This window comes from Dromiciops gliroides, chromosome 2 (assembly GCF_019393635.1).
Source record: "Dromiciops gliroides isolate mDroGli1 chromosome 2, mDroGli1.pri, whole genome shotgun sequence".
NCBI classification, from domain to species: Eukaryota; Metazoa; Chordata; class Mammalia; order Microbiotheria; family Microbiotheriidae; genus Dromiciops; species Dromiciops gliroides.
Window position 1 is genome coordinate 104,640,310 of NC_057862.1, and position 22,087 is coordinate 104,662,396.

Genomic DNA, 22,087 nt, shown 5'->3' on the forward strand with positions numbered 1-22,087 from the left:
AGCATCCTGATTTAGGTGTTTTTTTTTTTTTGAGAGGATGGTTAACAAAAGCTGATGCTTTAATCATATACTTCAGTGCAATTTAAAAATTAATATGTAATTAATTTTAGGAACTTATCTTTGAATAGATAGTGATGATTTCTGTTTTAGAGGGACATTTACTGCAACAGTAAGAAAAATGTTCTTTTGAAAATCTTTTGGAGGCTGGGAATAAAAATTGTACTATATGACATTTTGAAATTCTTTATGTAGAGCCTTCATGAAGTTCTTTATATAGCTGATTACAGTGGAACTGTAATGCAATTCAACCTTTCAGAGAAGATATTCCAGGTCACATGATATCATCAACCAGTAGAATATTTGTGGCAGTTACAGGGCAAGATTGAAGAAGCTGTTTCTTGATACAATAGTTATCCTAGGTACTGACTTCAGCTGAAATAACCAACTCAGCTGTCTTCAAAATCAGCACCAAAAATTTGTCCTGATTTTGAATATTCAGCTGGTATTTTAAGTAGTGTTACCTGAAAGTCAAAACTAGAGTCCTGAGGAAGAACCTTGAGAATAATGAGCAATTCATCAAGAAAAGCTTGGACTCCTACATGAATCCTTCTTTTTCAGATTGGGCTTATGTTTAATGAAAGCTTCATCTATTGCTACTTACACTGCACCAGCACCAGAAATCACACAACCATCTTCAATAGCATTCTTGGTAGCATCATTGATCTGTGTGAACTTGTGCTTATTTATTCCTTTTATAAAACATGTGACAGTTTGGGGTTGCCACATTTCTCAGAAAAAATTCATCTTCTCCCAATAGATATGCATAAGCAAGTCCTACATGCCTCAAACACTCAGGATTCAGGTAATCAAGAAAATTTATAGGCATCCCACAACATGCAAGAATCAACCACTCTGTATGTCTTCTTTTTACTCTGGGGAAGACTACTATACCTACATTTTCAAGAGCATATAAAGAAAATGGGTTTATTCCACTTTGCATCCTCCACCCTTGATGCAGTGTCCCACTTTAACAAAGAGTTAAAAGTCAAGAAATAGACTGGCAAAATGAGCAAACAAAAAAATGCTAACCATAGAAAGTTTCTATGGTGACAAGGAAGATCAAAATACACCCTCAGAAGAAGATAACAAAGTCAAAGCTCCTACATCCAAAGCTTCCAAGAAAAATATGAATTGGTTTCAGTCCATAGAAGTACTAAAAAAGAACTTCGAAAATAAAGTAAGAGAGGTAGAGGAAAAAATGGAAAGAGAAATGAGATTGATGAAAGAAAATCATAGAAAAGTCAACAGCTTGGTAAAGGAGACACACAAAAAACACTGATGAAAATAACACCTTAAAAACAGTCTAGGCCACATAGTAAAAGAGGTACAAAAAGCCAATGAGGAAAAGAATGCCTTGAGAAGCCAAATTGGCCAAATTAAAAAGGAGATGTAAAGGCTCTATGAAGAAAATAACTCCTTAAAAATTAGGATTGAGCAAATGGAAGCTAATGAATTTATGAGAAATCAAGAAGCAATAAGGCAAAACCAAAAGAATGAAAAAATAGAAGGCAACATGAAATATCGCATTGGAAAAAATAACTGACTTGGAAAATAGATCCAGGAGGGATAATTTGAAAATTATTGGACTTCCAGAAAACCATGGTCAAAAAAAGAGCCTAAACATAATTTTCTTTTCTTTTTTAGTTTTTTTTTCATAGAATTTTATTTTCCAAAATATATGTAAAAACAAATTTTTAACATCAATTTTTAAAAAACTTTGTGTTCCAACTTCTCTTCCCCCACTCCATTTGCATCCCTCACCCACAAGAACTCAAGCAATTCAAAATAAGTTATACATGAGTAGTCATGGAAAAATTCCCATATTAGCTAGTTGTGAGAGAAAACAGTCAAAAAACCCCAAAACTTCAGATTAAGACATTGTCAAAGAGGAAAAGAAAAAAAATTAAATGTGTTTCCATCTGTTTTCAGATACTAACAGTTCTTTCTCTGCAGATGTGCTGCAATCTTCATAAGTCCTTCAGGGTTATATTGGATTATTGCCTTGCTGAAAATAACCACATGCTTCCCAGCAGATCATCCCCCACTATTGCTGTTATTTTGTATACAGTACATTTCACTCTGCTTCAGTTCATGTAGGTCTTTCCAGGTTTTTCTGATAGTATCCTGTTCATCATAACCTGTATATAGTACCTTAAGCTTTACAGAGAATTTTCTTCATAAAAGCCCAGCAAAGTAGGTACCATACGTTTTGCCATTATAATCAATCATCATAACTATTTCCTTCCATCCCACTCCCTTCCCATGACATTTACTCTCTCTTCTTTTTACCTATTCCTCCTCATAAGTGTTTTACTTCTGACTATCCTCTCCCTCACTCTGCACTCCTTTTTTTCACCCTTCCTTCCTTCCTTATCTTCTTCCTCTCCTATTTTCCTGCAGGGTTAAATAGATTGCTCCTCCCAATTAGGTATGAAAGCTATGCCCTCCATGAGCCCACTCCAATGAAATCAGAGTCCCTGAACTAATTCTTTGTTCTAAATTGTTCTTCCTCCCTCCCTCCTCAACCCTCCCTATGAGAGCAAGCAATTCAATATGTCATACTGGTGCAGTAATGCAGAACATCTTCATCTTCCTTGAAAGCGTTTTGCTTTTTACTGCTCTCTCTCCCAATCTGCCCTTTCCTCCTTCCTCTCTTTCCCCCTCCCCTTTTCTCCCTCCCCCCCTCTCCTCAGGGCAAAAATGTATTACTATACCTACTTGAGTATGTATGTTAGTCCTTCTTTGAGCCAATTCTGCTGATATTAAGGTTCACTCACTCCCCAACTTCTTCCCCCTCTTCTACTCTCCTCCATAAGCTTTTTTCTTGTTTCCTTCATGTGAACTACCTGTCCCAGACCATCTCTCCCCTTCTCCCTCCCCCAGTTTATTCCTCCTACACATCGACCCTATTTTAATGATGTCATCATGGATTAGTTAGGTGGCACAGTGGACAAAGCACCAGCCCTGGACCCAGGAGGCCCCAAGTCCAAATCCAGCCCCAGACATAAGATACCCCACCCTGTCTGCCCTACAAAGAACAAAACATAAATGCTTTACAGATATAATCCCTTCATATTCAGTTCAGCTCTGTCTTCTGTGATTTGCTTACTGAGATAGTTCTTATGATTTCAAAGTATTATCTTCCCATATAGGAATGTTAACAGTTTGATCTTTTAATATCCCTCATGAAGTCTTTTTATACTTCTCCAGGATCTTGTATTTGAAAGTCAAATTTTCTATTCAGTTCAGGTCTTTTCATCACAAATCCTTGAAAGACCTCTTTCTCATTGAAATCCCATTTTTGCCTCTGAAAGATTATACACAGTTTTGCTGGGTACATGATTTTTGTCTGAAGTCCCAGTTCCTTTACCCTCTGAAATATCATATTCCATGCCCTTCAGTCCTTTAATGTAGAGGCTGCTAGATCTTGCGTTATCCTTATTGGAGCTCTACAGTATTTGAATTCCTTTTTTCTAGCTGCTTGCAGTATTTTCTCCTTCACCAGGGAGTTCTGGAATTTGGCTCTAATATTCCTGGAGGTTTTCCTTTTGGGATCTCTTTCAGGAGGTGATTGGTTGATTCTTTCAATTTCTATGTTAGCTTCTGCTTCTAGAATATCAGGGCAATTTTCCCTCACAATCTCTTGGAGGATGGTGTCTAAGCTTTTGTTTTCATCATGGTTTTCAGGTAGTCCAATGATTTTCAAATTATCTCTCCTAGATTTATTTTCTAGGTCAGCTGTTTTTCCAAGGAGATATTGCCCTCTATTTTTTCATTCAATTGGATTTGCTTTACTGTGTCTTGGTTTCTCATAAGGTCACTAGCTTCCATTTGTTCAGTCCTAATTCTTAGGCAGTTTTTTTCATCAGACAGGTTTTGGGGTTTTTTTTTGGTTTTTTGGTTTTTGGTTTTTTAGTGAGGCAATTGGGGTTAAGTGACTTGCCCAGGGTCACACAGCTAGTAAGTGTGTAAAGTGTCTGAGGCTGGATTTGAACTCAGGTACTTCTGACTCCAGGGCTGGTGCTCTATCCACTGCGCCACCTAGCTGCCCCCATCAGACAGTTTTTTAATCTCCTTTTCCATTTGGCTTTTCAAACTGTTGACTTTTTTCTCATGATTCTTCTGCATCACTCTCATTTCCCTTTCTATTCCTTCCTCCTTTTCTCTACATCTTCTTTCTATTTCTCCTACTTTCTCTTCAAAGTCCCTTTTGAGATCTTCCATGGACTGAGACCAGTTCATATTTTTCTTAGAAGCTTTGGATGTTGGATCTTTGACACTTATCTTCTTCTTCTTGTAATGATTGGAATGACACCACCTGCTGGAGACTTACTGTAGAAGAGCTCCACCCATGAGGTGAAGGTCTTTGAGGGCAAGAACATGCGTCTTTTCTTTGGTGTCAGGAAATGATATTTGTTAGTGGGAGGAAGAAGGAAGAGCTTGGCGCTCTGACTGACGCTCTTTCCTGAGGACTCTGGTGGAGAGTGGAGCTAGAAATGTGCTCTCCCTTTAATAGATAAATGAATGTAGGACTTTCTCTCTCTCTTTACCAAATTCTTATTCTCCTTAATAAATGCTTAAAAGCCTAACTCTTGCTAAAGCTTATAATTTATTGGCGACCACTCATTAGATATTTTAGACAGACTAGCTAGAATTTTAGCCCTTAACATTCTAAGGTTGTATTGTGGTCTATCTTACCCCCAAAGAAGTTTTCAATGGTCTTCTGCTTTCTCTGCCTACTCATCCTGGCTTACTATTTCTTGGCTTTTAACTGCTTCTTAAAGTGTGGCTCTGCTTCCAGGACACACTGTTCAAGCTACAGCATGGCCCAGGCAATGATTGGGCTTCTTCTCATCCTGCCTGGCCTCACTTTCATTTGATTTTAAACTCTCCACTGTGGGGGTGGGGGGGGCTGCTTCTCAGCTCTGCTCTTGTTCTCAGCTTCAGAGGGTCCCAGGTGTTTGGGGTTGAGGTGGGGCAGGTTTTAATCTCACCTGGCCTGTTCTCAGGTATGGAGATAACCTCAGGCGTATTTACTAAGAAACCAACCAGCAAAGCTTTCTGTGGTGTGGTTCTCAGTTTCCGATGAGACTGCTCCCCTGCTCCCCTCCCCAACCTGGGCCTTTAGCCACTCAGTATTTCTTCTTGGTTGCCCACTGGGGTGGGACAGTCGAATCCTTCTCCCCAGTCCACTGGTACCCCTGTACTTACCCCCCCAGGCCAGCCATTCAGTCCAACCACGTGCTTGGTTCCAGAAGATGCCTGTGCTGCGGCCAATTCAGAGGCACTGGGGCAAATTCCTTGGGCGGGTGTCTGGTGTGTCAGCTGGACTGTGGGGTTAGGCTTTATTCATGGCCCAGCACAGCCCCCTGAAATCTATATCTGGAGAAAATTCTCAGCCAGTATTTTTGTGTGTTTTTCTGCCCTGAGGGTTATTTTATTGCTGTTTTGGGGGCGATAGTATGAGGAGCCCTGTGCATTTAATGTCTTTCCTCCACCATCTTAGCTCTGCCCCCCCCCCCCGACATCATTTTCAAGAAATTGTCAGTGAAAATTGCCCTGATATTCTAGAACCAGAAGACAAAATAGAAATGGAAAGAATACACAGATCACCTCCTGAAAGAGATCCCAAAATGAAAGTGTCTAAGAATATTATAACAAAATTCCAGAGCTCCCAGGTCAAGGAGAAAATATTGCTAGTAGCCAGAAAGAAACAATTCAAATATTGTGGAGCCAGGATAATGCAGTCTGGATAACACAAGATCTAGCAGTTTCTACATTAAAGTATCAGAGAGCTTGGAATATGATATTCCAGAGGGCAAAGGAACTGGGATTACAACCAAGAATCACCTACCCAGCAAAACTGAGTGTAATCCCTCAGGGAAAAAATGGAATTCAATGAAAGAGAGTATTATTAGGCATTCTTGATGAAAAGACCTGAACTGAATAGAAAATGTTACTTTCAAATACAAGATTCTATGTAAAGAAGCATAAAAAGGTAAACAGGAAAAAGAAACCATAAGGGATAGTAAAAGCTTAAATTGTTTACATCCCTACATGGGAAGATGATACTTGTTATTCATAAGAACTTTCTCATTATTAGGGAAGGCAGATGGAGTATATTTAGACAGGGCACAGGTATGATTGGAATATGAAGGGATGATATCTTTTTAAAAAATAAAATTAAGGGGTGAGAGAGGAATGCATTGAGAGAAAGGGAAAGGGAGAGGTGGAATAGGGTACAGTATCTCACATAACAGAAGCAAGAAAAAGCTTATATAGTAGAGTGGAAGATGGGGGAGGTACTGAGGAATGAGTGATCCTTACTCTGATCAGAATTGGCTCAAAGAAGGAATAACATACACACTCAATTGGGTATAGTAATCTATCTTACCCTGCAGGAAAGTAGGAGGGGAATGCGATGGGGGGGAGGTGATAGAAGAGAAAGCAGATTGGGGGAGGGGTCATTCAGAAGCAAAACACTTGAGGAGGGACTGGATGACAGGAGATAGAGAAGAAAATTACAAGTGTTATAGGGGATATGGGAAAAATGAGACATTAATGCACTGTTAGTGGAGTTTAAACTGATTCTGTAAATCAATTTGGAACTATGGCCAAAGGGCTGTAAAACCGTGGAAACTCTTTGACCTAGTAATACCACTACTAGTTTGGTATCCAGAAACAGATAAAAAATAAAAAGTTAAAGGACCTGTATGTGCAAAATATTTATGGCAGCTCTTTGCTGGTACAAAGAATTCAAAACGGAGGAGATGTCCATCAATTGGGGAACGTCTGAACAAATTGTGGGATATGATTATGATGGAACACTTTCCTGCAATAAGAAATGATGATCAGGATACTGTCAGAAAAACCTGGAAAGACTTACATGATGTGATGTAAAGTGAAATGTACTACATACAAAGTAACAACAATATTGTAAGATGATCAACTGTGAATGACTTTGCTATTCTCAGCAATACAATGATCCAAGACAACTCTGAAGGACTTATGATGAAAAACACAATCTCTTTCCAGAGAAAGAACTGATGGTACCTGAAAATCAATTGAAGCATAATTTTTTAGCTTATTTTTCTTGAGGGTTTTTTTTCTATTTTCTTTCACAACCTGACTAATATGGGAATGTCTTACATGATGACACATGTATAACTTATATTGAAAATCTTGCCTCCTAAAGACAGGGTAGGGAGAAAGGAAGAGAATTTGGAGCACAAAGTTTTTTTCTTTTAAATGGACATGAAAAATGATTTTACACGTAATTGGTGAAAAATAAAATTCTAAATTAAAAATAAAATATAAAAATAAAACATTAAGGTAAAAAATACTTTTTTCTCTCTTCCACATTTCTATAAAAAATGAGAATTCATTTCTCTTCTTAAATATGTTAATGCTACATTAAAAATAATATATCTTCTATTCTATTCTTTTCTTCATATCAGGATGTTGGGTTCCATGGTCCAAAACCAGTGTCCTCTGATCAACATTGTGTGTTTTTGATTTATGTTTCAGCTCTGTGATCTTTATCATGAAAAGATCAAGAGATTAATCTGGATTCCTGACTAGCAGCCTACCCTTGCCTCTGTTATAAGGGCATCTACTTGGTCATCATTGCCTTTAGCGTGCAGAGTTGATCTGTTTACATGGATGAGATAATCTGTTCATGTTTCCTTGCTTATTTTGGCTTAATTTAATACTTCAAGTGCTTTTGTCTTATCAGTTTCAAATCCTTCTATTATTTTTCCAGGGTACAGACCTTCAGAAATATAGAAATACACTTCTTTCAACAGCTCTCTAATAATGAGAACATTTGAAGTAATGTCATCACCAATAATGTCATTTTCAGCTAAAGCTACTTTGTAGCTCATGCACCAACACATTTCTATATTTGGTAAGCTGGATATTGCCAGAATTGGAAAAAAAAAGCAGCTTCATGATACACTTAAGCCCTAAGTTAGTTCTCAGTATGTTCTACAGTCCCCAGACTTGTTGTTCAAGGCCAGTACCACTTGAGCCCCAACAAATTTGGCTTGGAGTTGAGCACCTTCATAGCCAACATTGTTGGGGAGTGATAGAGGAGGAAGTGGATGCAAGAGAAGTAGACTGGAAGGTCCTCAGATCAGGAGACCATTTTGTTTTTAAAATAAATTTTAGCTGTTCAAAACAAAAACAAAACCAAAACCAAACACAAACAAAAAAACTCAAAACATCTTCCAAGAATTCTGATTATACTTGACCCTAAGCTGCATTTTTCTTTGAGGTTTTACTTGTAGATGTTTTTGAGTCACTTTCTTCTGAGTATCTGCCCTGAATGATACTGTCACCATAATAACTTTTATGGTGGGAATTTTTGTGTTTGTCTGCTCATTTTTCCAATCTACTTCCTGACTTCCAACTTTATGCTAGGACCAGGCACTACACACTTATTTGGAAAATGTCTCAATTAGGTTTTAGGCCCCTTGGGTACCTCTCTTGTTTTTGGGGGTATATTGAATGTTGTGTTATTCCAGAATCCCCAGGAAAGCTTAGACAATGAACCTGCAAGCTTTAAGAGCTACCAAAATAGTTGGCCTTTCCAGGCAAAGTCTGATCACTGTCTTCTTGGTCTGATTCTACAAGTTCCTGCCTTAAATTAGGATCTTCCTGACATTCTTATGAACTTTTTTCTCTGATACGAAGTTCCAGTATATTGCTGCTGGATTCAGTTCATATCAACCAGTTGGAAAGCTGTGTCATTTCATAATGGCATGATAACAGCCCCTCCTTTGGTCTCAGATTCCTTCCCTGGTTATCCTACTGAAGGCTTCAGATTGGGTTGAGATTAATGCCACACAGCTCCTTTTTTTTCTTAAGCTTATTTTCTTGCTTAGTATACAGCCTAGGGCCCATTACCACTGTCACCCTGGAACTCCAGCAGAGCTGCAAGTCCCCTCCTTTCTTCACACTGGATCTGTGCCCTAGAAATTGGTAATGAACAAAAGAGTTGCCAGTTGGCACCGTTTCTCACCACCTACAAAAGGTGAGTGTACAGGACAGAATCTTCTTCTTGCCATGATACATAACCTTTGCTGCTCTAGCCATCCAACCTTGACCAGACCCTGTCCCCACTGTCCACATACCTATGCTGATCTGAGCAGGAAAAATATTCACTGTGATATTTTTCTTGGGCTTCCTGATTAGTGTTTGATCTGGTATATTTTCTAAAACTGTGTAAGAGTATTGTTGGGGAGCTAAGATATTTTTCTTCCTGTTGCTCTGCCATTTAGAGTATATAGGATCTTATATGTTCATTAATTTTCATTATTTTATGATTATACCTGACACAAATGCAATGCCTTCTGAACACCTTGATGTATTATTTTTAATAATACTTTATTTTCCACAATTACATGTAAACAATTTTTTGACATTCATTTCTTTTTTTTTTTTTGGTGTGGCAATGAGGGTTAAGTGACTTGCCCAGGGTCACACAGCTAGTAAGTGTCAAGTGTCTGAGGCTGGATATGAACTCAGGTCCTCCTGAATCCAGGGCCAGTGCTTTATCCTCTGTGCCACCTAGCTGCCCCTGACATTCATTTATAAAACATTGAGTTTCAAATTCTATCTCTCCTTTTCCCCATTGAGAAGGCAGGCAATCTGATCTAGGTTATACATATGCAATTATGTAAAACATTTCCATATTAGTCATTTTGTGCAAGAAAACTTAATAAGAAACAGAAAAGGAAAGAGAAAGAAGGGGGAAGGAAAGAAGGAAGGAATAAAAAGAAAAAATGAAAAATAGTATGCTTCAGTCTGTATTCAGATAATTATTAGTTCCTTCTCTGGAGGCAGATACCATTTTTTATCACAAATCCTTTGGGATTATCTTGTATCATTGTTTTGCTGAGAATAGCTAAATCATTTAGAGTTCTTCATTATATAATTATTGTGTACAATGTTCTGGTTCGGCCCATTTCACTTTGCATCAGTTCATGTAAGGCTTTCCAGGTTTTCCAAATCATCCTGTTTGTCTTTTTTTTTTTAAGCAGAATAATATTCCATTACAATCTTGTTTAGTCATTCCCCGTTGATGGGCATCCCCTTGATTTTCAATTCTTAGCCACCACAAAAGGATTTGATATAAATATTTTTGTACTAATAGGTTCTCTTCCCTTTTTGGATCTCTTTGGGATATAGACCTAGCAGTGGTATTGCTGGATCAAAAGGTATGGACAGTTTCATATTCCTTTGGGCATAGTCCCAAATTGTTCTCCAGAATGGTTGGATCTGTTCACAACTCCACCAACAATGCATTAGTGTCCCAGTTTTCCAACATCCCCTCCAACATTTATCATTTTCTTTTTTTGTCATATTATCCAATCTAATGGGAGTGAGATGGTGACCTTGATATATTATTAAAAGCAAAATTATTACCTAAAAGCTAAGATATACACATGTCAAAATAATTAGATAAGAAATGCTCTTTGATGATGATGAGTATGTTGCAACTAGATTTCTATAATAGATTTAGGGATAAAGAGTAGAACTGTTATTTCATTGGTACTAGGAGGTCCCAGATGAGGAAATGTCCTCTACCAATGCACAATGGCAGCTTTTCTGCATCTTAAAGTCTTACAGAATTAGGGCAGTGGTGTCAAATTCAAAAAGAGATGGGGCCAGGAATTTGTACATAAACATCCCTATGGGCTGCATGTTGACTTAGTTTTTAAAATTTAATGTTATCAATCTCTTATATTATTGTATCTATATTTTTATCTAGTTAAATGTTTCCCTATTATATTTTAATTTGGGTTTGACTCAGTGGGAGTATTGTGGCCAGCCAGCCCCTATGATACATACACCCAGCCTTGAGCATTTAGAAATTGTCACACAGCCAGAATGTGCAGGAAGATAGACTCAAACGCAGGTCTTCATGGCTCCATGGCCACCTGTCTCTTACTGGACTTTTCCTGAACTTAGTCTTTTTAAAAACTTGCTTCAAAACCAAGAAAGTGTGTCTACTCTTCAACTCTCCTCTTACTCTCCCCCTTCTAGGTCAACAGAAGGAAAAATTCCTCTCCTATCTTTTCCCCTCCTCTGGTTCCCCAGCTGTGACCTACTCAAACGGGCTGCTGAAATGAATTAGGATAAAAAAAAAGAAAAAAATTCTTCCCTGAAAGAAGACATTTCCTTTAAGGTTATTCAACTTAAATTGAGTTTTTAAAACTTGCAATACAAACCTCACACTGGTGGCTCTGCCACCTAGAATTTCAGCAGAGTAAAGCAATGAAAATAAGATGTGTTATAGGAGCTGGGGAAGTGAAGGTTATCTGAATGAACCACAGCAGGAAAAATGATAAAGGTTTTCTTGCTTGCTCTGGGGAGGTTCATCATTCACTGTTCCAACTAAGCTATGTACATCTGGAGACTAGGTGCCTACAAATTTTTGGCTTAGCCTCCCTGATCTGCATCTGCTGGTGGTTAGGTCAAGGCTCCTTAGAGCAGGAAAAGTTGATTTTGTGAATCTCACATTCTTCTGGAGTCTGAACCATTTCTTCTCCTCAAAGTCCTTTTCCTGTGGCAAGCTGGGCTTTAGCTTTTGTTCCCTCTACAGGCTGGGGAAGAGAGGTCAAGGGGCCGGTGGCAGGGAGGAGAAGAGAAGGAAGATGAAGGGCCTATTTTCCATCCTTTGAAAAACTTTCTGTTTTGCTTGATGTCTGGCCAGAGATTCAAATTGGCTCTTGTTTTATCTGAATTGGTTCATTTATCCCTAACAAACAACAGATGACAATCTCCTAGACCTTTTGGTCAATAATAAAAAATTTAAGGCTTTAAGTAATCAAATCCTCTGCCTGTTCTATTAAGATCATTTCTAATACGCTGTTTTGCTCCCGTTCCCATAAGGGGCCAGATTTGCACACCAAGAACTTCATATGGTTTGATAGCTGCAACTCCCAGGTTGAAAATGCCTATGGATTATTTTTTTTTGGTTTGATTTCTCTCCTCCTCCATTAAAAAAGTCAGCCTTTTCTTTGACAGTGAAAATTTTCATGTAAAGGCTAGAGTGAGATGTAGGATCATCTTTCCACATGGGTGGGCAGGTGGCAGCTGACCTGGCATGATTTCAGGTCACCAAGAAGGGTACCTATACCCCCAAAAAACTTTAGTTACTGGTTTTCTTTCACCTGAATTTTGCATCATAGAATTAGAGACTCAAAGTTTGAAGGGACCATAGAGTTCATTTAGTCCAGTGGTTCTTAAGGAATCCGAGAAGAGATTTCAGGGGTTTTGTGAACACGGATAGGAAAAAGAAATTACATCTTTATTTCTACTTATCTCTGTCTAGAAGGTAATATTTTTTTCAATTATTTAAAAACATGCTGAGAAGGAGTCCTTATCAGAGTGCTAAAAGGATCCAGGACACATAAAAATGGAAAATAACTCTTATACTACTCCAAATTCATCACTTTTACAGATAAAGAAACAAAAACGGAGAGGTTAAGTCACTTGCCTAAGGTGACATAGGTAATAAGTGGCAGAGTCACAATTCAAATTCAGGTCTAGAAACCCCAAGTTCAGCTCTTTTCCCACTGCACCTCAGTGCTTCTCTCTAACTTTGCTTAAACAGGAACAAGATCATTCATTCATTCTACTAAGTAGTTTTGAGTGGCTGTTATGTGCCCTTTGCTGGGCTAGGGAAACTTGAGGAATATAGGGATGAATTAGACTTGATTCTTGCTCTAGAGACCAGGCTTAAATTATAGGTTACTATACCTACACCAAAGATGAGAAGAAACAATGATTTCAGTTAATTCATAATTAGGCATATTGTGGCTTAATAATAAGTAGCTTCTCCGGAACCTTGCTCAAGGTTCACTTTATGATAAGAGGGTGGGAAAATACAGAATCCCCAGTTATCTGAATGGGGCCAGCAATGTATTGTCCTATAAAGGGGAGAGGACACAGAAAGGGGAGGCTAGTGTCAAAAAACTGATGGTACCTTTTTCACAGGTGAGGTTGCACATAACCTGTTAGTGTCCTTTGAGTTGTATATCAGTAGCATATCAACTCCTTAAGAAAACTTAGGAAAATCATCAGGAATGCACTTTGTATAGGAAACTCAAGGTGGTATATTCTTCCTGAGCCAGGGAAACTTCAGGAGGTATTTCTTTATACAGTGTCATGTCATTTATTCAGCCTGGACATTTCTAGATCCTGGAATTTGCTGGGTACTTTTGGCTTTGCAGACTTGATTCCTTTAGAGGATTTCTTTAGCTTTTTTCACTGCAGCTATAAGTAGTGGTAGGTAAATAAATCCAAGGTAAGACCAGTGTTCTCTCTAGCCTATTGTTTGATCACAAAAAGTGGTGCTAATAATGGTAATGGTCAGTTTGTGGTAGAACATTATAGGTCCCTTAATCTTGATGTCAAAAGTTAGGTCTATCCTAAGGTTTACATTGAATTGAATTGACTGTTCAGTGCCTACTTTTGTAGAAGTAAAGAACTGGAAACAAAGTTGTTTTTTGTCCTTTGTTCTCAAAGAGGACACCATGACATCAGGAGGTGATATCATGACTTGCAATGAATTGGATTTAAGTGAGGGAGGGCTGGGCAAGGTGAGCAATCTCATTATCTTCTCCAGAGCCATCTGGATCCAGTGGCAAGATATAGATCAGGAAGAGTGGAGATGGTGCTGGATGTTTAAGGCAATTAGGGTTAAATGACTTGCCCAGGGTCACCCAGCTATTAAGTCTCTGAGGTGAGATTTGGACTCAGGTCCTCCTGATTCCAGGGCCAGTGCACCTGTACCATGTAGCTATCCACTGGAAACAAAATGACTATTGATTGAGAAATGGAGTAACAAATTGTGGTAAATTAATGTAATGGAATATAATTGTGCTAAAAGAAATAATGAAGATATGGAAAGATATCTTAGGCAGGTCACTTAATTTTTGTCTCAGTTTTCTCATCTGTAAAAATTGGGATAACATTAGCACCTATTTACCTGGTCTATTGTAAGCATAATGAGATGATCTTTGTAAAAGCTCTTTGCAAACAGTAAGTACTACGTAAATGTATAGTTATAGCAGCAGTAGCAGACACAACAGTACCAACAGCAGTATATGAACTGATACAAAGACAACTAAGTAAACCCAGGAAGATAATATACAGAAATATTACAACAATGTAAACAGCACGCACAGTAACAACAAAATTAAAATTGAATGCTTTCCAATTATAAGAAGCAAGCTTAATTATTTTTACAATTTAAAAAAATATGCATTTTATTTATTTTTTTCTTTACATCAGTCATTTCAACTCTAATCCTATCCCTGACTTAACCTTTCTTCGTGACAAAACAAAACAAAAACAAAGCAAAAACCATTAAGCAAAAGCCAAGCCTAATCTTGAAATAGATCCCATGACATGAGCCCATTCCTCCTCAAACATTCTACTGACTCCAGTATTTATGTGTCTGGAGATGGTAAGTGAAAGCCCAGAGTGGCAGAAACTGGAGCTTCATAGCCCTCCAGTGTGCACTGTGCCTCCTTGTGAAATGTCTTGATTGTGTAAGCTAGCAAATGGAAGAGAAACAAATGAAAAGCAGGATTGTCAAATTCAGCCTTATAACTTATTAATGCCTTTGTTTCTAAAAGAGAAAGTATTTCTCTCCCTTCTTTGCAGAAGTAGAGGACTATGAATACCAAGCTCTGCATATATGGATGGGGTCAGTTGATGTATTGGTTAAGTTTTGCTGACCTGCTTTTTAACAAAATTCTTTGTTATAAAAGATGACTCTGGCTGAAGGAGGTAGGAAGTATATATATTGGGAAATGAAGGCAATATATTAGACAACAAAAAAATAAAAGATATCAATAAAATGTTTTTTTAAAGAAACTTGAATGAATGTTTCAATTTGACCAGTTCTAGGTCTCGAGGAAGAAGAATTCCATTGCCCAATATTTCATTCAAATGTTACATGATTTATTAGCCATGTACGAATCATCACTACTACACACAAAAAGAATGTAAGGATATATGTGCCAATCAGTTTCACCAGTTATCCAGTTTTGTTTTCATTTTCATTCTTGTTTTCTTTTGGTTATATATCCTGATGCCTGAGAGACAAAGTTACACACATGATAATTCTAGCAATTATTAGCTCTGTTCAAATTATAGGGTAGGTTTGACTGGCAGCAGAGGCCAGAAGGGACATTGATTTGTATTCAGGATAACAAAGGGAGCTGGTTCTTTTCCTAAACACACCAATAGACCCAGGACCCTTTGGAAATACATTAATCATGAGTGAGCCAGATGATTTGTGGTTGGGTAAATAGGCATTGTTTCCCCCACAAAATGTAAGCTACTTAAAGGCAGGGATATTTTTTCTTGTGTGTTTATGTCCTCAGCATTTAATAGAGTATCTTATACATTAGTAGGCACTTGGTAAATGTTTCTTGAATTGAGCTGAATTGAGTATGAACTGGAAGGGAGAAATCGGAATTAAAAATAAACCTCTATATTGTCCTACTATAATTTTGACTAGACACTTGCAATATCAGTCTATACTGGTTAGCACCATATTTCTTGCTCTTGGAGAGTGAAATAATGTATTTATTTATTTTTTTAAATATATTTTTATTCATACCTTTTGGATTTTTTGTGGGCCAATGGGGGTTGTGACTTACCCAGGGTCACACAGCTAGTAAGTGTCAAGTATCTGAGATCAGACTTGAACTCAGGTCCTTCTGAATCCATAGCCAGTGCTTTATCCACTGTGCCACCTAGCCGCCCCCTATTTATTTTGTTTTTGTTTTTGTTTTTGCAGGGCAATGAGGGTTAAGTGACTTGCCCAGGGCTAGTAAGTATGAAGTGTCCGAGGCTGCATTTGGACTCAGGTCCTCCTGAATCCAGGGCCGGTGCTTTATCCACTGTGCCACCTAGCTGCCCCCCCCCCCTATTTATTTTTACAAACATAGGAAATGATACCTTCTTATGGGAGAAGAGGTATAAAGGTGACACTTGCAAGAAGGTGACCTAATTTCACAAGATATGACTTTCTCTACCATGATATGAGGAAGGAAGCCTTGAATTTCTTCTGGTAGAATGAGATATCAATGGTCATGAGGTTTTAGCTCTTTCCTGACCTCTACCCCCACCCCCACCTTCATCCCAATGCATAAACAAGCCTGGTGACATTTAAGCAACACACTGACATTTAAGTAACACGTGGAGGTGTTCTCCAGGAGAAAAAAAAAAAGCACTGGTAAAATGGAGAAAAAGTAAGTATAGCTTCCCTTGTCATTAAATCAATAAAGAAATTAAAGATGCCAATTCTGAAAACCATGGCTATTAGAACTGATCTCCTATGATCATTATTATTATTATTACTGTTGCTATTATTGCTATTATTATATTTTTTTCAGTAGCCATTGTAGATGAAGGTGCTTGCAGTTAAAGGGATAGCAAGATGTAGAAAAGATATTGCTTTTGCCTGAGTTTTATGAAGCTGATATCAATCTTTTATTTCATAAACTTCAAGCCTGTTATTATCCTAAACACACTCTTTGGAGCATAAAATGTGACACTGACGAGAATACAAATAAGAAAGAATCAAATTACACACTGGGACATGAACAAAACTAGCTCCCCTTTCCCAAGTCAGAGAATGGGGTTCAAGAAAGATCACAGAACTGCATCTCCATGGAGGTAAATTTGAGCTGGACTTAATAAATTAGGTAAGACACAATTATTTGTTCATTTCCTATAAAAAGGGAGGAACAAAGTGTTTAGGTGACAAATGTGCCTCAGAAAATAAAAGACTCTAAATAAGGTAGCTGGTATTGTACAATGGAAAAATAACAACTGGATGATCAGAAAACATGGGTTCTTATTCCAAATCTACCATTAGCTTGCTTTGAGACTTCAAATAAGTAATCTAGCTTAGCCAACTTCAAGCTCCTGATCTATAAAAGAAACCAGATTCATCTTTCACCTTGGGGTTGCACTAGATGACTTCCAAGTTTCTACTCCATCTTAAAATTCTTAAAGTCTGTTGAATGAGATACTATTCACTGAATATTGTGGGGAAATAAACAAAATGATCTGTTAAAAACATAGTTTATGAAATAAGAAATAAGCAATAAGGTGCCTTTGAGTTCCAGCATTCTGAAATCTAAGTACAAGGGGCTAAATGAGAATCAGGCCTGTTTTAAGGCATCATTTCAGTAAGATCTCTGGGAAGTTATACCCTTGATTTCCATAAAAGAGAGTTTGATCTAGGACTACATTTTATAAGTAAAATAGAAAGCGCCTGCCATAAATGTCTGGATCATGACTGTTGAGCTTAAAGGAATATGAACATTATAGTGTATGGTATTATTTGTTTATAGTTTTCCTGTATAACCTAAAACACTCTGAAGCTCACCCTAGCCCAAAGCTATATTTGTTTAGACGGTTTTGTGATGATGGTGGTTATTATTTGGAGGAAGAAGGAAAAGGTCATTGAGAGTCCATGAATTTTGTAAGTCATGAAGAAGACTTGATAGAACTTTGGTGAATTCTTTTGGAGTGGTAGGGAGAGAGAGAGACAGAGACAGAGAGACAGAGAGAGAGACAGACAGACAGAGAGACAGACAGACAGAGAGACAGACAGACAGAGAGACAGAGAGAGAGAGAGAGAGAGAGAGAGAGAGAGAGAGAGAGAGAGAGAGAGAGAGAGAATGAGAATGGTCTTTCAAATACTTGAAGATAGCTGTCAAGTCCCCCTAGGTCTTCTCTTCTCTGAGATAAACATTCCCCAATTCCTTCAACCAGTTACATAATGCATGATCTGGAGGCTCCTCACAATTCTGTTCATCCTCTTTTAGAGGATATCTCCAGTTTATCAATGTCCTTCCTAAAACCCGCAGTCTAATCAGAACATTGTACACATAGATCATCAACTCCCTAGCCTTGGACACCATACCTTTTGTTGTAATCTAAGATTGTGGTAGCTTCCTTTGCTACCATAGTAACTGAGAATTCATATTGACTTTGCACCTGACAAAACGCCCAGATATTTTTCAGGAAAAAAAAAAAAAAACAAAAAACCTGCTGCCTAACCATACCTCCTTCAGCTCCTATTTGTGAAGATTTTTTTAGCCCAAGTGTGAGACTACATTTTTCTGTATTAAATTTTTTCTTATTAGATTTAACTCAGTGTTATAACCTATCGAAATCTTGTTGAATCCTGATGTCATTCACTGTTTTATTAGTCTCTCAGATTCATGTGATCTGAAAATTTGTATCTATGCACACACAAATCCAGCCTCAGAAACTTGATACTTACTAGCTGTGGAACCCTGGGAAACTTACTTAACCCCACATTGCCCCACAAAACAAAACAAAACAAAACAGCCAAGTGGGAATAGAGAGAAGCAAAGCCTTCTGAAAAAGGTTTTGTCTGAGCTATGACTTGCAGGAATTTAGGGATTCTCTCTTGTCATTATTGTTGTTTGTCCTTCATTCTCAAAAAAGACCATGATATCAGGAGGTGATGTCATGACTTGCATTGGATTGGAATTAATTGAGGGAAGGCTGCACAAAATCACCAACCTCATTCTCTCCTCCAGAGCCATCTGGTCTATTGACAAGATATACATCAGGACCACTAGAGATGGCTCCAAATGTTATTATAAAATAGAGATGAGGAAGGAGAACATTCTAGATCTGAGAGATCACCTTGCAAAGGCAAATGTGTGGAAGATGGATGTTGTATATGGGAAACAGCCAGTAGACCAGTTTCACTAAAATATAGAGTGAGGGGAAGGGATTTGAAATTAATGTAAAAAGAGAAGAGCCACAATGTGGAAAACTTTGTTATGTTATTGAGGTTGTACTTTATCCCAGAAGCATTAAGGATCTGTTACAGAAAAGGCCTAAGTTGGTCCAATCCCATGATAATTTAGGTTCAATATTTGGAGAAAAAAATAACCCTCTTGGAACATGCAGCGGTTAACAAAAGGAAATTCACTTAGCCATAGCAGGGGAAGAACATTCATCAAGGACACCAAGTTCATTCTGCTGAGCAAAATTTCCTGGTGTTGGTTATGTTGCTTGGTATGCCATCCAAAGCTATCTAGCCTTTTTTTAATACATGGGAAATCAGGAAGCTACATCAATGGGTGAAATCCAAATCCTCTGAGCCAACTAAGGCTTGAGGCTAATTTGGATATCTTTTTTGTTTGTTTTGTTTATTTTGTTTTGTTTTCTTGTGGGACAATGAGGGTTAAGTGACTTGCCCAAGGTCACACAGCTAGTTAAGTGTCAAGTGTCTGAGGTTGCATTTGAACTTAGGTCCTCCTAAATCCAGGGTCAGTGCTTTCTTTATCCACTGCCACCTAGCTGCCCCTAATTTAGATACTTTTTAAGGAAATTCACTAGCCCAGGCCCTCTGGTTGTATATGTCTCTCACATATCCCCCTCATTACTGGCAAGGTTGTAAAGGTCTTCTGAAGAACCTTCTACCATTAAAATGGATTTAGGGCTGTTATTGCACAACTGTAGCTTCAGGGGATGTGGGGAGCATGGTACTGAACAAGAGGTAGCTAGGTGGTGCAGTAACACTGGATTTGGAATTGGGAAGGTCTGAGTTCAAATCCTGCTTCAGCACTTACTGGCTGTGTGACCTGGGCAAGTGTATTAACCTTCTGCAGCCTCAGTTTCCTTATAAGTAAAATAGAATGATAGTAGAGCCCAACCCATAAATTTGTTGTAAGAATCAAATGAGCTAAAATATGTAGAGTGGTTCATAAGCCTTAAAGATCCATGTTTTAAAGCTCTTATTAGCTATAATTACTAAGAACTGGCTCCCTCATGAAAACACTGATTCCTTCACAACTCCTGTTAGTCAATGACTGATTGAGATGATGAGTTGGAATATTCCACTCTCCAATGGCACTTCATGATTCCTGTTAGCACCATCATTCAGCAAAGGAAACTGTCCTCCTCTGAAGTTCACACTTTTCAAATTTATCACCCAATCCAGATTCTGGTGGACATTATCTATCCCCAGAACATTCTATTTCCTCCCTCAATTATTTCAGCAGATGGTTTAGCATCTTTCTCTGTTCTTAACTCCTACCCTCATACCAGAGAACCTCAAAAATATATTAATGCTCACTCAAACTAACTTTCCTGTTTCTTAGGCTACTTAATTTCAATGCTCTCTTTATTACCTCTATAATATACTATTTTATTATATAATGTAATAGAATATAGAGTAGAATGTGATATACAATAAATACAATATAATAATAAAATATACTTATTGCATCTGTAATTATACTCTGATTTTGTGGAATATGTCACGAATAATATTGATGGGTTCTTTCTTTAATTTTTTATCCTGGGAATATCTTGATGGGCAGGTAGGTGGCACAGTGGATAGAAAGCCAGGCCTCCTATGGCCAAAGGTCTATAAAACCATGCATATTCTTCGACATAGCAATATCATGGGAATCCTAAAAGAAGTAAAAAAAAAAAAAAAACAGAAAACCAGGCCTGGAGTCAGGAAGATTCATCTTTCTACTTTCAGATCTGACTTCAGACATCACTAGCCATGTGACCCTGGACAAGTCACTAAACCCTGTTTGCCTCAGTCTTGATGTCTCTACCACTGTTCTTTCTACATTGAAACAACTCTCTTTTATATCTTCTTCGTGTTTGCACAACTATGTATGTATTTATATGAAGTTTCCTTACTCCTACTTTCACCTCCCTTTAAAACCCTTTTGATTGGATCTGCAAGACTGCAAATATATTCTTACCAAGCCTTGTTAGGTGTATTCCTTTCAGGATCCTATCATTCCTATATTTTTAAGCTGTCTTTTAGAAAGTCAAATGTCATTTTGAGATACAATAAATCAGCATGGAACAAGTTGATTTTCTGAGCAGCATAGAGAATGTCTTCACTTTTGACATCACAATCACTGCTATATAGAATTTCAGTAAGTATTATTTTGTAAATATATGTACTGTTGGAGAAGATTTGGGAAAATTGGAACACTAATGCATTGTTGTAGTTGTGAACTGATTCAACCATTCTGGAGAGCAATTTGCAACTATTCTAAAAGGGAAAACAAATTGTGCATATCCTTTAATCCAGCAATATGACTAATAGGTATCTATCCCAAAAAGATCCTAAAATAGGAAAAGAATCCACCTGTACAAAACTATTTATAGCAGCTCTTTTTTTGGAGTCAAAGAACTGGAAATTGAGGGGATGCCCATCAATTGGGGAATGGTTGAACGAGTTGTAGTATATGAATGTAATGTAATACTATTGTACTATAAGAAATGATGAGTAGGCAGATTTCAGAAAATAACCTGGACTTATATGAAATGATGCTGAGTAAAGTGAGCAGAATCACAGGACATTATACACTGTAACAGCAATGTTGTACAATGATCAAATATGATAGACTTCCCATAAATACAATGATCCAAGAAAATTCCAAAAGACTCATGATGGAAAATGCTATCCGTATGCACATAAAGAAATATGAAGTCTGAATACATATCAAAGCTTACTATTTTCATTTTTTAAAATTGTTGTTTTTTCATTCTCATGGTTTTTTTTCCTTTTGTTCTGATTCTTCTTTCACAACATTACTAATATGGATATATATAATATATATTTAACATGATTGTACATATATAACATATCAGATTGCTTGCTGTCTTGAAGAGGGAAGAAGGAGGGAAAAAATCTTAGAACTCGAAGTCTTACAAAAATTAATGTTGAAAACTATCTTTACATATAACTGGAAAAACAAAGTACTATTAAGTGAAAAAAATGTATTTACTCTCCTTTTTATATGGTACAGGTAACAGATACTATGATGAGATTGTCTGTCTTTTAACCTCTCCTTATGGTACCTCTCCCTACTCTAATCCATATTTACCAACACCAGAGGATGCTTTGGGTTTTTAGCCATGGTTCCTGGGATCTCTCATACCTCTCTGGCTGCTTATGTAATTCACTTCTTGA

General features: G+C 37.6%; 1 pseudogene; it reads right to left on the reverse strand.

The window, feature by feature from the left end:
• Nucleotides 1-304: 304 nt before the first annotated feature.
• Nucleotides 305-22,034, reverse strand: LOC122738359 (annotated as a pseudogene).
• Nucleotides 22,035-22,087: the final 53 nt, after the last annotated feature.